Source organism: Condylura cristata, unplaced genomic scaffold (genome assembly GCF_000260355.1).
Source record: "Condylura cristata isolate star-nosed mole 26May11 unplaced genomic scaffold, ConCri1.0 scaffold00001, whole genome shotgun sequence".
NCBI lineage: Eukaryota > Metazoa > Chordata > Mammalia > Eulipotyphla > Talpidae > Condylura > Condylura cristata.
This window is the reverse complement of record NW_004567102.1, coordinates 21252307-21266339: the sequence shown is the minus strand read 5'-3', so window position 1 is coordinate 21266339 and position 14033 is coordinate 21252307. Positions and strand designations below refer to the sequence as shown.

The 14033-nt window shown below is 34.5% G+C and overlaps 1 protein-coding gene across 3 annotated transcripts in view; it reads left to right on the top strand.

Moving 5' to 3' along the window:
• The window catches only part of KHDRBS2 (KH domain containing, RNA binding, signal transduction associated 2), a 429412-nt gene that overhangs the window by 332679 nt on the left and 82700 nt on the right, over positions 1-14033 (top strand). The gene's annotated exons all lie outside the window — the stretch shown is intronic.

Genomic DNA, 14033 nt, shown 5'->3' with positions numbered 1-14033 from the left:
TGAGAGGATTCACCAAAAACTGGGGAGCAAAACAGGCAGATTGATAGTACACTGCAGAGGGGAGCAGCGGGCGAGACAGAATAGGTCTGCTTTGCCATGTGGGTTACCTTTGGGCCAGGGGTCAAATTTGCAGTGAAGCAGCCACAGCTTGGCTTAGCATCACAGTGCAGTGCTCCATTCCTCTGTACCACCAGGAAGGGCCTGATGATGGTTTTGATTTCATACATCATGAAATGAATTTAAGAAACTCTAATTGAAAGGGATTAACTGAAAAGTAAAGTATCAAAAGAGGTTTAGTGATTATGTGCTTGAAAAAGAATTTACTTTTACACAAGAAACTCCAAGTCATTGCTTTATTTAATTAAGGTATCATAGTGTTGGTATTATCTTCTGGCTGTTTTTATTGAAGAATATGTTACTGACAAAACCAAAAACAATGTGAATGAAAAAGTCAGTAAATTTATATAGTTTATGTTATACAGTTTAGTTTAGAACATTAGTAATCTGCAATAAAAAGCCGTCAAGATGATATTCAAAATGATAAAATGAAAAGGGGGGGATAATACAAGAGCCTATATCTGTGCCTGGTTACATCTCAGGAAATGTAGTTAATGCTTTATAAAAGCAGTATAATGTTTTGGAACAGATATCTTGAAGAAAAAAAAATTGCACTAAAAACTTGTATTGAATTCATATGGGTACTGCAAAACCTACTAAAAGAATATCAAGTCTCACAGAAGATGTTTAAAGTCCAGACTAGAATTTAATTACTTTGACTCATTTTATGTGGCTATTAAACAGTCCATAAAAATTGAGGCTACAGTGTCTCTCGTCGTGATCAATTCTTTAATATTCTATCCATTTTCAGTGACCTTTAACAACTTAACATTTTAATTATATAACTACTTAAATAACTAAATGTATTGAATAATTTTGTACATATAGGAGTATGTATGTATATGCATGAGCTAGTATATGGTTATATAGTAGGTATATATCAATGCATAAATTTGTGTTTAAGAGAAAATTGCAGAATAATAACTAAGTCATAGAAATTATGGTTGCTAATTTATGTGATTCTTTACATAAACTAAAATGTTTTATCACATAAGACATTAACATAAGAAAGTAATGACAGTTACTTGCTTTTAGATGATTTTGGCTGAGTAACTGTAAATACATTTAGAATTTATTCTAATATTACAGTAATTTTTGAATATTCCTTTAATAGTATAAAGTGCACTTGCACTTGAAAACATTTGTCTATATTACTTATACACTAAATATACTATTCTTTAAAGTACCATAACTAGTCTTTTTAAATCACATTTTAAAAAATAAATTTAAACAGATTTACATTTTCTTTGCTGCCTTAGAAGTCAGCACAGATTTAAAAAAAAAATACATAAGTAACATTAAGATGAACTAATTCATATTGTATGTTTCCTCCTTTATGGTTTGACTCATGTGCAGAAGTGGTTGCATACATAGTCTTATAGGCAACATCGCAATGACTGTTCTCGGGAGTGATGTCAGAATCAGGGCAACATAAGGCAATCTTCCATATATTTTCCCTTTTTAACAACAAAATTAAGATCCATTCTGAACAAAAGCACCTATGTGGTTTTGTGAGAGATAATGTTATAAACCAAGGGCCCTTAAAGAGTATTGCCCATCTGTGCTCCAGTAATAATCAGACAGACCTCTGTGAGGGAACAGGAGTGCTAACTTGGGCAGATATCCAATCGTGAGGGAATTTTCAGAAATCCAGATTCTCCTAGGAGAAAATTCCAGCACTCTGGTGGAGAAGAAAGAAATTACCAGTCTGGTCATGGTAGAGACAAAATTAAGAGAAACACTTCCAGAAACAGTGTTCCTCTAGGAAACAATACATGGAGCTGATATCTATTGGCAATGACTCTTTTGCTAGGGGAAAACAAGAGCAATGATTGTCCAGCTACATGAGCTGTATGGATGCAGCAGGAGAAACCCTCTTTCCCTTGCATTTACCAACATACCAAGGTGTGACTTTCATGACTGAGGTAGAGGGGAGCCTGGGAGAGAAGCAGATAAGGGATTTCATGCCCATTGACTGCTCATGAGCTCCTAAAAATACTACTTGGGCTCTCTCACCTGTTTGTGGGCCACACGATTGTTGACCTGAACACTATCCTTCACCCCAGCTTGTGGCCAATTCCTTGCATACTCTTCCCAGTGCTGTGATGAGGAAGAGCTCAGGTAGACAGTGTGCTTAGGAAAGAGAAAAGTGGAAGTCACATTTTCCAGCTTCAAACTGAACTGCAAAAAGAGACCTGACACACAGGTGAATTGGAACTGATTTGTGAGCCCAGAAGAAAATCCATACATATATGGACAAATACTTTACAACAGAGTAGCCAAGAATATATAGTGGAGCAAAGAAAATCTCTTCAAATGGACAGCTAACAAAAGATGAATAGTTTGTGTCAACATTTCTAGTGTATGGATAAGATTATTGTGTATTATTAGAAAATTGTAAAAACAATGCAAACAACAATGAAATTACTTTTTTCTTAATATTTAGCAAAATTTGTCAGATACACCAAAATTCTCTGCCGAGACATATTTTTAAAAAATTATGTATTTGGGGCCCTCCCTGGTGGCGCAGTGGGTTAAAGCACAGCACTGAGAGGCTAAGGCCACTTCCGCATGAGTTCGATTCCCGCCTGCCCCAGAGGTGACCACATGGCGTGGCAGACCTCTCCTGACCCGCCCACTGCTCCCCTCAGCAGTGTACTTCATTGATCTGCCTGTTCTGCTCCCCACTCTGTCTCTGGTGAAGCCTCTGGCCTGTACCCCAGCTCTATATGAACAAATAAATAAATCTTTAAAAAAAAAATATGTATTTGGGCCCCCTCTGGTGGGACAGTGGGTTGGAGTGCTGCATTGTGAAGCTAAGCTAACCCGTGGCTGCTTCAGTGGGAGTTTGATCCCCATCTTGGAGGTGACCCACATGGCACAGCAGACTTCTCCTGTCTCGTCTGCTGCTCCCCTCAGCAGTGTACTTCATTGATCTGCCTGTTCTGCTCCCCACTCTGTCTCTGATGAATCCTCTTGTAGCCCCTGTACCTCTGGTCTTTGTCCCATTTCTGTATGCATAAATACATAAAATCTTTTTAAAAATTGTGTATTTGTACCTACAACTTTCTAAAACTTGCAAAGAACTACTTTTTGGTACTTTATGGAGAAGTCTTGACATTTCAGATTTTCAGCAGTTTCATAGTTTGCAAAGTTTCTACCATTTAAATTCCGTGTTCACTTTTTATATCATTTGCTGTATTGAAGTTTCAATATTTTCTAAGATTTAAACACTATTTCAAAAAATCGTTTGATTTATTAGTTAATTTCCACCAGTCAAGTAAAATACTATTATATTTAACCATTTTGTTTTAAATTTGATGCTAGATAAAATTGTCTGCCAGTAAAATGCACAGAGAAATCCAACAGTTTAGAATACAGTTTGTTCACATGCCATAGAAAATCTGATTTTCTTTTCTGGAGAAAACTTATATGATAATGACAACATATAATTAATGGCAAAGGGTTTTAAGTCAATCATGGCTGAATATATAATATATATAATATATAATATAATATATAATTCTGTGATCTAAGGCACATTATTAAATCAGTAAGCCTTAGTTCCCCTTCAATAAAATGAGTAATATTTGCGTCTCACAGGTAGTTGTAATCATAAATGAGGATAATTTATGTAAAAATTTTACACTCTGCTCACATCTGTGAAGGTTTAGTAAGCTGAGTTGTTAATATAGTGGATATATTGAAATAGCAAAAGAGAATGAGACCAAAAAAAAAATGATAGATTAAAGGTAGAAGAAAAAAAAAACAAACATAGAACATGAAGGACAAGCCAAACACAAGATAGAACAGTAAGAATTATATCCCAATATAACACTAATTGTAATAATTATAGATGGACTACACTAAGGGATACATATTATCAAATAAATTCATGGATACATATATTGGGTTATGTTTTCAGGAAAACACATTTAATTAGTTATGTGAATATATGAGCAGAATAATAGTAAAGTGGAAAAAAAACTACTAGAGAAGAGGATAATTTCATAATGATAAAAACTTCAACAAATGTGTAGGTTGTAATGATTTGTAGTTGTTGCACTGCTCTTAATAACAGCAGAAGCATATTATTTTTGTACTCAGGCACTTGAGATTACTTAGAAACATTTTTCATAAAAAGGGTTTTAAAGCAAATCTGTCTTATTTTAAAGAACTCTGAATATAATATACAGAAAATTTTGTCTATCACTGTATTAATCACCAAAATTGTAAGAACCACAGATTTTACAATCACTGTTTTAAGGTAGAACTCATAATTGATACAAGAAAATATTCATAATTCATCTATAGTAAAAACACTTCATATTACATATTAACAATGCAATTAAATGTTTACTTAGAAATATATTTAAAGCCTTACACCCATTACTAAGAAAGGTAGACTAATTTTTAATGGGCCACACATACATTTGAAGAAACAAAGAAAAAATAAGCAAAATAGTTCCAATGGGAAAAGGAAAAGATAATAATAGAAATTGATAATTAAGAAACATTCAAGAGGCTAAAAAAAGTTTTTTTTAAAGTAATAAATATTTGATATAAGTAATCAAGAGAAAATTTACAAATTACCCAACTCCCAAAGGAGACCAAATTATAGACATTCAAATAATAAAAGTATAGATACCAAATATAACACTAGTGCATGTAAAAATTTAAGTTAAACTGATAAATTCACAGAAAAATACCGTGTGACAAAGTTGGCTCAAGAACTGAAAATGAAAGTGACACTAAACCATTATGGAACTTTGCAAGTCATCACCAAACATTTATGACAAAATTCTTGACCTAATGATTTCAGTATTTCAATATGTGAAACAATGAACAAATGCAAATGTTTACAGCAGCTACTCCTGCATATAGAAATTGAAAAGCTTTTCATGAATTTATTTTTGAAGCTATTTAACTTGGACATGATAATCTGAAAAGGGCAGTACAGGAAAGGCCAATATCTGAACACTGTCACTCAAGAATGAGCACAGATGCAAAATAACCTAAAGAAATTATTGGTGAACTTCATCCAATAATAATAATTTCACAAAATAACCTGACCATGAAAAAACTAGGTTTGTCTCAAGAACACAGGCAGTTCAATTTAAAAATCAGTGAATGAAATCTTTAGAAAATAAAAAAGAAAAACCAAAGGATGAATTTGGAGTTATTTTGCTAATCATGAAATATTTCAGGTGAAGATCACTTTAAGTTGAACTACTGTTAAAGAATTAATTTTGCTGGTTCAGGATGCCATTGTCTACCTCCGCTTTCATTGTAAAAAAAAAAATCTAAGTAAGGTACATTGTGAGAACTTTGATTAATTTCTTTAGCATTAATTTCTTTTGCTGCTTTATATCACACTCACTTAAGCATTCTGCAAATCTAATGGATTAGAATTCTGTTGAAACTTAGGGCCCTCCCTGGTGGTGCAATAGGTTAGGACACAGCACTGCAAGCTAGCCACAGCTGCTTCAGTGCAAGTTCCATCCCAGACCTCAGAGGTGACCCACAAGGCACAGCAGACCTCTCCTCACCTGCCTGTGGCTCCCCTCAGCAGTGTACTTTTTCAGCCTGCCCTTCCTGCTCCCCACTCTGTCTCTGGTGAGTCCTCTCACCACCCTTACACATCTGGTCTGTACCCCAGTTCTGCATACATAAATAAATCTTAAAAAAAAAGTCTTAAAGAGAAAAGAAACTTAAGGCTAAAACCTTCAAAATACCACAACAGAACTAGTGGGAGAGCACTCAGGTGAACACCTAATGAGGACATCCTGATAATATTTTATTTTTACACAGTTTTCTATTTCTTTTAATCTATTTATTTATACAGAAATAGGGTACAAGCCAGATATGCAGAGGGTTAGAGGATTCACCAGAGACAGAGTGGGGAGCAGAACAGGCAGATCGATGAAGTACACTGGTGAGGGGAGCAGTGGGCGGGTCAGGAAAGGTCTGCCACGCCATGTGGATCTCCTCTGGGGCAGGCGGGGATCGAACTCATGAGGAAGTGTCTTAAGCCTCTTAATGCTGTGCTTTAATCCACTGGGTCACTAGGGAGGGCCCTCTATTTATTTTTAATGAAGACAATTTTTCGCATGCACTCTTCTTATGGAAAGTGTATTTCTCATTTTGGTTAGTACAATCTATAGTCTTTTCTGGATATAAATGTCATTGATTTTACAAAGGCGTATATGCTTGAAGTATTTCAGTACTACCCAGTCAACATGAAAAATAGATATTTATATTCCCACCTTTTAAAATATCATTTCCCACAAATTTCAATTAGCTTGCTAATAACAGTATCATTCAAATTTACAATTCCTAATTAACAATGGAAACTTCTCTTTTATGGATGTAGATGATTACTAAAGTATTCTGTTGGCTGCAACTTTTTGTTTGCTTTAGTATTCTCTTAGAGTTTGAAAACAAATGCTTCTGCATCACCTACTTTTTTTTAATCTATGTATTTGTTTCAAATGAACAGTGTTTCTAAGATCTGAATTGTTTTTATTTTCCCATTGCTTCCTGGTCCCCTCTAATTTCTACAGTATGTAATGTCTCCTTTTGAGTTGTGCCAAAACAGTGTGATTTCACAAGGATGAACTCTCAGTTTCACAAGGATGAACTCTCAGATGTTAGGCAGGACTTTAGATAATTTCTTTTGCAGTTAATGAACTCTGGGGCTTTGAGCACAGGTAGAAAAAAAAAGTTTGTTTCCTTGACAGTAAGGTCAAGCATAGTTATGCCTTGGTGGATATTTATGGGGATTAAGTGAGAAATATATTTAGGTAGGTTTTCACTGGTTAGATTTATCTTTTGATCACACCAGTGCATCTATTAAAAGTACTAAGTGAAACCCTCACACTAAAGAAATACAGTGAAAATTATTCTTCTGGTCACAAGCCATTTAGAGTAATGAATTTATGGCAAACCAACACAATTTCTGTAACACAAAACCAAAAACTGTCTTTATGTGTCAAAAGAAAATGTCAGACACATAATTTGCAAAGATTCTAACTTGATTCTTTTGAGTAATCATCATGTACAGACCTTCAGAAAACATCACCTGCCTATAACAGATAGTTTCTTTCAAACTCCTAACATTACATTTTCGTTCTTTCCATGAGTGAGTACATAGCAATTTCATTTTTTAATTGTTTCTTTATTCTTTCCATAATAAGCCTATTTTATATAACTTTTATTTTTATATTCACTGTCAATTGCTTCATTAATTTGATTTACTTTGTCACCAGGATGTGCTTCTCTCCTACTATCTTTTATTAGATACTCTAGATTTTCTGTCTGTAAACTGAATATTTTATTATTATTATTATTATTATTTGTTTTTTTAGGATTTTATTTATTTGTACATACAGAACTGGGGTACAGGCCAGAGGCTCAGGGGCAGTGAGAGGCTTCACCAGAGACAGAGTGGGGAGCAGAACAGGCAGATCTATGAAGTACACTGCTGAGGGGAGCAGCAGGCGGGTCAGGAGAGGTCTGCCATGCCATGTGGTCACCTCAGGGGCAGGCAGGAATCGAACTCATGGGAAATGGCGTTAGCTTCTCAGTGCTGTGCTTTAACCCGCTGCGCCACTAGGGAGGGCCTATTATTATTTTTTAATGATAATGTTGACTTATAACACTTTAAATGGGTTAGGAGTATAGGCTCATACCTCTTTAGATGTATGCTATCATACCACACCCACCACCAATGTACTCATAATCCTCCACAATAGTCCATTATAATAGTCCACAATAGCCCACAATAATCCTGCATGGTGACTCAATGGGTTAAAGCACAGCACTATGAAAGCTAGCTGTAGCCACCTCACAAGTTCTATCCTGGCCAGGGATGTGACCCCTGTGGCCCAACAGACACTTTCTGTCTCACCTGCTGCTCCCCTCAGCAGTGTACATGGTAGATCTCCCTGTTCTGCTCCCCACTCTGTCTGTGATGAATCCTCTCACTGCCCCTGCATCTCTGGCCTGAACCCAAGTTCTGTATGCAAAAATAAATCTTAAAAAAAAAAAAAAATAGTCCACTGGGGTCCTCTCCCAACTTTGCTCCTTACCCTTTACCCTTCCACTGTATAGCCTCCATTCTGCAGTCAGATTTCCAGAGTTTTAGTTTAGTATTACATTTCTTTCTTTATCAACCACGAGAGAAATGTTACTACATTTGTCTTTCTCCTTTTGCAACTTTGCAAACTGCCATTATCTACACTTACTCTGCATGCATTACTTTTTTAAACAGATATTAACTAGTGACTGGATATGTAACTACAAAAGTAAGTTACTACTAATATGTCATCAGTATTTATTGAAGAGTATTAGATATGAAATATTCTGTTTACAACTACTCTTTTCATAATAATTTTGTACTAATGAAACCAAGACATAAAGAGGTGAAGAAGTGACCCAAGAAACTAAGTGTTAAATCCATGATCCAAACTGATTTTTTTGGATTTTGAGTTTAGAAATTCAACCCTTAAATTTAGTCTGTCATTTCTTAATTTATCACTATCAGATTTTATATCTATCTTGAATTTAATAAGTAAAAAAGATTTTTAACAAAAAATTTCATCTTCCTGCTTTCAAACATAAAGACTTGTACTTTCTATAAGTGTAGTCTGTGAATTTTTCACTTTTAGGAATAATACATTTTGTATGAAGACCAGTTAATATGGCTTAGTAAAATTCATTGAAAATCATTTTGTTAGATTCAGCATGCAAAGTTAAGGGGAAAAAAAAGAAATTAGGAGTTTTAAGTTTAAATAAAATTAGCTTGTCTGAATTCGCTGTGTAATAGAGTTTTACTTAATTAGAATGTGCTGTCGATCTTTGAGAACAAGGGAATAGTACATTTGCATAAAATATTCAAGAATCTTTTACAAAAGCCAAATAGGAATATGTGTGAGATACTACATAAATATCTTACAATTAGGTGTCAAATATATACCAACAAATTATTCTCACACTGATATTTTGCATGATAAAACAAAGCAACATTTGAGCTCCAACTGGAAAAAAACTATTCTCCCACTCTCATTAAAATACAATAGTTTTAAGCAAATGATTTGTTTGAAATGACAATAAGCTAGGAATAATCACCATGTAGAACTCATCTAACAGCAATGTATAATAGATTTCAGTAATCCCATATTTCTCTTTAGTCATAAATGACATGAGCCAGAAGTAAAACACCACTAGTTATTTCAGAGAATGAAAGGGACTAAAGTTTACTTCCTAACAATATTTTATAAAAGATTTTATATTTTATTAACATATAAATTAATTGATTTGCCTCTATCTGTACTCAAATATTTGCCAATATTGATTTGGAATTTATATAGAAAAATGATCTCCAATATATATGCAATTTCACTACAACATCATATACCATAGGTTAGACTATATCTAACATGATCTATTATGATGCACAGCAGTGTGTTTTTATTCGAAATGAAACAACTTTTAGAGGCATGCAGTTTTGGGTTTTTTTCTTAAGATTTATTTATTTATGCATACAGAACTGGGGTACAGGCCAGAGGTGCAGGGGTGGTAAGAGGATTCACCAGAGACAGCATGGGGAGCAGAACAGGCTGACTGACAACGTACACTGCTGAGGGGAGCAGCGGCAGGTCAGGAGAGTTCTGCAGCGCCTGGTGAATCACCTCCAGGGTGGGTGGGGATTGAACTCATGCTGCAGTGGCCTTAGCTTCTTAGTGCTGTGCTTTAACCCTCTGTGCCACAAGGGAGGGCCCTAGAAGTATGCAGTTTTAAGGATGTTTACTCCTGAAAAAAATACAAGTCCACTGTTAATGCAATTTTTTTTTTTCTTGAGGTAACATTAGTTGGCAACACTATCTGAATCAAGGCACAGGATCACAGCTCTTTACATATATGTTATCACATCACAGTCACCACTAGGCACCCAGAGTCCCCCACCAGAGTTCATTGTGTACCCTCCCACCTTTGCTCTCTCCCTCACTGGGTAGCCTCAGTTTTACAGTCAAATTTCTACAGTTTATGTTTGTTTGTTTGTTTGTTTTCATAGAAAAAAAATGATATTACTTGGCTTTATTAAGGAAGAAAGAAGTAACTTTTCCAAATTAATTTGATTGTAAGAAAGAAATCCTGTTTCTCAAATCGGTATTGACTATTAATGAAGATTACCAGAGCTTTCTGGATAGATAATAGATTACACCAATTTACAAAGTAAACAAAATAAAACCAAATACAGATTCTTAATAATAGAAGACAGAGAAAGTGTTTATTAATATGATACTTTTGACATTTTGTAAATGAGGGGCATAGATAATGCTGATTAGCCACACTGTAAAGAAAACCCATGGCTTGCTTCTGAAAAAAAAAAAAAGTTGAAATGTGCAAATGATTTATTATCTATAATAGCATCTGCTCTATAATAGCCTCAAAAAATTACAAAATTGAAACAGTGGTCATGGTGAAGTCGTATAATTTCAGTCATAATTTCATACTAAATAGAGATGGACACTCTTTGGCAGTCAATATTATTTCTAGAAACCTGTCCTAAAAAGATAAGGAGAAATAAGTCGAAGATTTATATGCACAGATGTTCAGTAAAGCAGTATTATAGCCAATGTTGAAAACAAAATAAATGTCTAATTAAATAGACCTGGTAAGTTATATCATTATGCATTCTTAATGCCATCCGAACTGTGCTCATCATAGTAGTCTGCTTTTAGTGATATTTAAAAATAATGAAATAGCTTAAGTGATCAAGTATCATGTATTTTGTGAATATTACCTGTATAATACTGCCAATTACTTATTTCCACAGATTTATGAAAAGGAAAATATGGATGAATGGAAGTTGTAAAATGTGTTAAATTTAAGACAACCCATACCAATTTACTCTTTTGGGGGAATGGGGTATATGCATGTGGTTGCTAACATACTGAGAACAAGGAAAAATACCAAACTGACATTGTACAGTTCTAGAAATTAAGAATGAAACAAGTAAATAATTATCTTACCAAGCTAAACTGCTTACTCGTAGACAACATTCAGAATCTCCACCTGTTGTTCCTACCCACCAACCCCGTTATGTCACAAACTGCCTGATTCCAACTCACTCTCTTACTTACTTTGCTAAAATGCAGCCCAATTGCACTTACACTCTAGATTATTTGTGTAATAGGATAGAGTTCTATAGACATATTCTTACTAAAGATTCGCGGGCATACACAAAATTAAATTTTGAGAAGTGTCCAATTTATCTCTTGAATGTATACACAGATTTGTGCTCACACAAAGAACAGGAATATTAGTTTTTCTACACTGTGAAGAATAATAGCTGTTTGCAATTTTTGGAGAAGTAAGAGACAAAAATGAAGGATTTTTATTTTGTAAAATTTGCCTTATCCCAACATTAGATTCTGAAGCATGCCTTATGCTCTTTCCTGTGTCTTTTTATTTTTTCTTGTCTATATTTTAAAGCCTATAACTGTACTAACCTTAAAATTCTAATATCTTTATAAATAAAAATGAAACACTAGTTTTCCTTTATAGCTATGCATGTATGTGTAGTGTTTTGTTAACATTTTATATTTGGTTGATCCACATGAAATTACTTTTGTAAGTAAAGAAAATCAGTGATAGTGTTACCTTCATAGGGTGCAGCCTAATAAATTCATCAGAATTTATAATGAACAGAGAGTTTAGATGAAACATCATATTTGTGTATTTAATTATAATAATATTAACACCAATTATTATTTCAGGATTTACCACATACAATACTAATACAGAGATTAAATCAATTTAGGAAACAATTGCTATATCGTGAAAGGAATCATATTCTCAAAAAATCTTATCTATCTATATTTTAAGTTATTTCTAATATATGTTATACTTTTGGCATAGATTTTTTAATCACTTCAAACTAATACAAAAGGAAAAATCTTCATAGAATCACTTGAATGACAGTGCATCCTAACAAAGTCACTAAATAAAATAGAACATTGTAAGTTATCTTATTACTATAATGATTAATATAATAAATAACCCAGATACTTAGTAAGATATTATATGCCAGAACACAAAGCTAAGATTGTTAATTCTAAAAATCTTTAAATGTGTACATGTGTTTTCAAATTATATAATCAATAATTCAAAAAGACTGCTAAAATAATTCAGTTTGGATACTATTTTTGAAAATTATTATACTTTGAAAATCTATACTTATATAGATTTAATTCAGTATTTTTTAATGAATTAAACTTTCTTTTTTTTAAGATTTATTTATTTATTCATACAGAACTGGGGTACAGGCCAGAGATGCAGAGGGTGAGAGGATTCATCAGAGACAGAGTGGGGTACAGAACAGGCAGATCAACGAAGTACACTGCCGAGGGGAGCAGCGGGCGGGTCAGGAGAGGTCTGCCACACCATGTGGATCTCCTCCGGGGCAGGCGGGGATCGAACTCATGCGGAAGTGGCTTAAGCTTCTTTGCTCTGTGCTTTAACCTGCAGCGCCACCAGGGAGGGCCGAATTACTTTCTTGATAGCATCGTTCTAAGGTTTGTTTTCATACTTCTGTAATGAGATTTGACTGCTATGATTTGATTGCTCAGTGAGTCACTTTTTTAATTTTAAAGGGTAATCCTAGACTCTATCAAGTGATTCTAACAACCATCGATAATAATTAAACATTGCAACTTTTTTCCTGGCAATTCAGTTGTTTACTTTTGATTGACAACCAAACTCAAGCCAATTACTTTTACTAATTTCCTAACACATGTGATAGTTCTATGTAAAGTGAAAATGCAATTACTTCTATAGAATAAATGCATGTTAGTTTGTTTTAAAGGAGCAAACAGGGTACTAAATTTTTTTATTGGTTGTCCTACTAATTGACTGCATTTTTTAAGATTTATTTATCTATGCATACAGAACTGGGGTACAGGCCAGAGGCAGGGGCGGTGTGAGGATTCACCAGAGGCAGAGTGGGGAGGAGAACCGGCTGACTGATGAAGTGCACTGCTGAGGGGAGTAGCGGGCAGGTCAGGAGAGGTCTGCCGCACCATGTGGATCACCTCCAGTTGGGGATCGAACTCATGGTGAAGTAGCTTTAGCTTCTTAGTGCTGTGCTTTACCCTGCTGTGTCACCAGGGAGGGCCCTAATTGACTGCAGTTTAACAAATAAGTTTTCACACTTCAATTTCATTTGTATAAAAGCTCTTAGGAAAATAAGTATTTTTCAATCATATGACATGACTTTTATGGTAAAGACTACATCACTTCCCCTTTCTTCTTGTGTTTTCTTTTATTGAAGTCCTTAAACAAAACTATGAGGAGCACTTCCTACATGCTAGAGTCAACATTAGAAACAAAAAATTGAAAGGCATTCAAAATTTTCTAGTAAGGCCTATGTGTGAAAATGCTGGGTTAGAGGGTTGGGCATGTATTCTTGACCTAAGCCAGATGGATGGATGTACTTTCTATAATAGGTGTTGCATATGTTGAACTTAAATTAAAAGTAATAAAAAATGTATTATGTTAGGAAAGGAGAGAACAAGACTTTCTAACAGAAGAGATAAGGGAGAAAATAGGTGGTAAGTAACAGGTGATTACAAATAAATAAATGACTCAAGTCTGGGGGTCTTTACTCCCTCTAACCAAGTGACTTAGATTTTGTAGAAATTTCACTTTCTGCCCTACCTTATAGTGATATCAACTTGTAGACACAGTTTTTCACTCTCCTGTAGGAACAATATGCATCATGATTTTGCCATACCCTCATGGTGGACCATGAGCACTTCTCCACCATAGCCCTGGACATCAGACTTGCTTAACCTAATGGCATGTAGCGAAAATAAAAATAATAAGAAGCATGAACTATGCCTGAATCATCT